Source organism: Octodon degus, unplaced genomic scaffold (genome assembly GCF_000260255.1).
Source record: "Octodon degus isolate 3935 unplaced genomic scaffold, OctDeg1.0 scaffold00001, whole genome shotgun sequence".
Lineage (NCBI taxonomy): Eukaryota > Metazoa > Chordata > Mammalia > Rodentia > Octodontidae > Octodon > Octodon degus.
In genome coordinates this window covers 26,887,202-26,891,058 of record NW_004524577.1, presented here as the reverse complement: position 1 = coordinate 26,891,058, position 3,857 = coordinate 26,887,202, and the positions used below count along the sequence as shown (strand labels likewise).

The window sequence follows — 3,857 nt, the reverse complement described above, 5'->3', positions numbered from 1 at the left end:
TTGTTAAATATGTTTATACCACAAAAAAATCCTAGAAGGTGACAAGATGTGTATCTGGTTATGTAATTAATGGATGCTAACTTATGTCAGGTTATTCATATGGAATTGGACTATGAAAGAATGTCCTACCTTCTTTACCAGATGTTTTGTGATATTAAACATCTACATTCAGCTGATATAATTCATAGGGATTTGAACTAGCAACATTGTAGTAAAATCAGATTGTACAGTTAAGATACTTGACTTTGGTCTGGCCCAGACAGCATGTACCAACTTTATGATGACCCTCTATGTGGTAACTCAGTATTACCAGGCCCCTGAAGTCATGCCGGGCATGGGCTATAGGAGAACGTTGATATCTGGTCAGTGGATTGCATTACGGAGAGCTGGTGAAAGGTTGTGTGATATTCCAAGGCACTGACTATATTGATCAGTGGAATAAAGTTATTGAGCAGCTGGGAATGCCATGAGCAAAATTCATGAAAAAACTTCAACCAAGTGTAAGAAATTGTGTAGAAAATCAACCAAAGTATCCTGGAATCAAACTTGAAGAACTTTTTCCAGATTGGATATTCCCATCAGAATCTGAACAAGACAAAATAAAAACCAGTCAGGCAGATAACAGAGACCTGTTATCAAACATGCTAGTGATCGACCCTGACAAGTGGGTCTCCGTGGATGAAGCATTGTGCCACCCCTACATTACTGTGTGGTACGACCCTGCTGAAGTAGAGACACCAACACCTCAGATATGTGATGCCCAGTTGGAAGAAAGAGAATACGCAATTCAAGAGTGGAAAGAGCTGATTTACAAAGTAATGGATTGGGAAGAGAGAAACACGAATGATGTTGTAAAAGATCAACCCTCAGATGCAGCCATAAGTAGCCATACCACACCTTCTCAGTCATCCTCTATCAATGACATTTTATCCATGTCCACTGAGCAGACAGTGGCCTCAGACACAGCAGCCTTCATGCCTCCACAGGACCCCTTGAAGGACGTCAATGAGAAGTTGGAAAGAGCAAACTTGTTATCAGCAAAGAACTTTTGTTTCCATGGTCCAGAAATGCATGGGAGTCAATGGAACCAAATAGAAAAACCCAGTGTTCTGCATGTAAGAAACAGTGCCTTGTCCCTACTCAGTTCCAATAGGATTGACTGCCTAGATTCTAAAATGAAGCAGATTATGTCTGAAGATAAAAAATGCAAGCCATATTTTAGAGATTTTTGTTTAAGATCATTTCAGGTGAGCAGTTAGAGTAGATGAAGTTTTCACAGGTTGTGTGGTAATAGTGACAGTTTCTCATCTGTAACTGTTGGGTCTTACGTGCATGTGACATGCTTGCTTGGACTTGCCCACTTACCATTTTGGAACTCAGATAATCTTCCAGGTAATGTTGCTTCCAGAATGATCTCTTTATTCTCTTAATTAATTTGTTGTCTGTCAAGAAAAAATAGATTTATGTGTATTAATTGGCCACCATCATATTAACATATCTTACCCTCTCTGATGCTATGATTTATTCCATCTTTTGTATTTCAGAAGGAAGATAATTAAATCTATTTAATAAATAAAAAATAATATCTAGCAAGAACATTTTTCAACAATAAGAAATGAACATTTCCCCAGATAAACAAAAATCTTAAAGAATTTATCACCACTAAACCTATCTGGCAAGAGAGGCTAAGGAGAGTCCAAATTAGAGCATAATGATTATAAACAGAAACAGAAAACTATATGAAAATATGCTTTACTCCTTGGTAAAGATAAATATGTAAATATAGAAATGCAGTGTAGACATATAAGCTATTTAAAAATTTAGCAAATTTAAAGATGAAAGCATAAAAAGGAAATATAAACCTTTGTTAATAGACATGTAATGTAAAAAGATAATTTTTATCATTTATAACCTTAAATGACAGGTGTAAGAATAATTGTGTATGATTGAAGTTACAATGTTATTAGTTTAAAATACATTATTATAACTTTAAAGTGTTTTATGTAATTACAGGGGTAACTACAAAATTTATAAACTATGTACAGTGAAAAATGACAAAGGAATAAAAATACCTCAGTAAAAGAATTAAGAGGAAAAAAAGTACAACTAATAAAATGTCAATAGTAAAGTCTTTCCTATCAGTAATTTGAAGTAAATGAAATAAACATACCAATTAAAAACAACATGGATCAGGCACGAGTCCCATCCTGATGGAAGGGGCAGCAGCAGTGACAGGGGCTCCAGAGGAAGAGAATGAAAAAGGAAAAGCGATCCTTTCTGCAGCTAATGGTGTCACTGCCTTTTGATGCTAATGTCTCTGGAAGAACATCTACTGCCCAGAGACTTTCAGACCCTGCTGCTCCTAATCTTCAGTCCTCTTCTGATCACTTTAGAACTAGGAGTGCCAGGGACCTGGATGCATTGGCGCACATGTACCCAGGAGTACATGTACCCATCTGATACCACTCCTGCGTAGGGCTCCATTCTGGTGCCAAACATTGACAATGTGAGGACTGACTTTCTAATTAAAACCATTGCTAAACGGGGCAAGGTATGGCTTTTAAACTTTGATTGAAACAGTGTATTTTAAAATGTCTCTTGAAAGCGTGAAGTACCTGCATTTATTTTGAGACAGTTTCTGTTGCCATTGAGAATAAATGAACATATGTCAGAAGTATATTCTCAGCACCCCTTATGGAAAATGCTGGAGCCCAGGAGGCTGAATCAACAGCGATTTCTTTTCTCTCAGTTCTGAAGTTTGAGAGCCCAGGGTTACGGTGTTGGCAGGAGTGGATCAGTTTCTTCAGAGGATGCTCCCTTGGTTTCCAGAGAGCACCTTGCCCTTCTTCTCGTGGCCTTTGTCCTGAAGTGTATTATGGGTATTTCCTTGCACATCCAAATTCATTCTTAGAAGACATCCCTTAGATTGGAGTAGAGCTACTCTGAGGCCTCAGTTTGCCTGAGGGATCTCAGTTTACCTGTCTCTAAGACAACCACATTCTGTGATATCTGGAGTGGAGGCTTCAACAGGTGAATCTGTGGACAGGCAGCATTCAGGCCATGACATTTTATTTTATTTTATTTCTAACCATTCTATTTTAGGTTGTGCTGTTAATAGGTGACCAAGAACAGCCCAAACAGTCTCTTGTTTGTTTGTTTGTTTGTTTGTTTGTTTGTTTTGGCGGAACCGGGGATTGAACTCAGGCCCTTGCGCTTGCCAGGGAAACGCTTATTCTACTGAGCCATCTCCTGGGCCCCAAAAGTTCAGGAGGATTTTTTTTTCGGGGGTGGGGGCTGGCTCAGGATGCCTTCAGGGCAAGTCTGGCAAGGCTTGAGGATCTGGGGAACAAACTACAGCATCCTGCGCCTGACTGCTTTGTTTAAGCAATCACATAAACATCTGAGCTAATGGGCAGACCCCACCCCACCCCCACCCCCGGAAACAGTCATAATCAAGGAATTCATGTCAGAGTAGGATCCTGCAAGTCACATGATCAAAAGTCTGAACTTTTCTTCTGCAAACACCCCTCTGATATTCCAGGTACTGGCTTTATGGTACTGCTCATTAAAGCCGAGTTTGGGATGCACTGTGGAAGGCTCACAGTACAGCTTGATTCATGGGATGTGTTCACTAAATCTCATCTGAACTTCCATAGCCATAAAATATTCCTGACTTTTCTCCCATCACTTTTTTTTTTTTTTTAGTCAAGGGGGGGAAACTTTATTCAGGCCCCAAGGCTGCAGGCGTTGGGCAGGTGGTGCCCTTCTGGACGAGGGGCTGGCTGAGCTTTATTTGACCTTCTTCTTGGGGCGCAGGTTGTTGGTGTGGCCACACTTCTTCTTGCGGCAGTTGACAG

At 39.8% G+C, this 3,857-nt stretch overlaps 1 pseudogene; it reads left to right on the top strand.

The window, feature by feature from the left end:
• Window positions 1-1,009, top strand: part of LOC101576528 — a 17,493-nt pseudogene extending 16,484 nt beyond the window's left edge.
• Window positions 1,010-3,857: the final 2,848 nt, after the last annotated feature.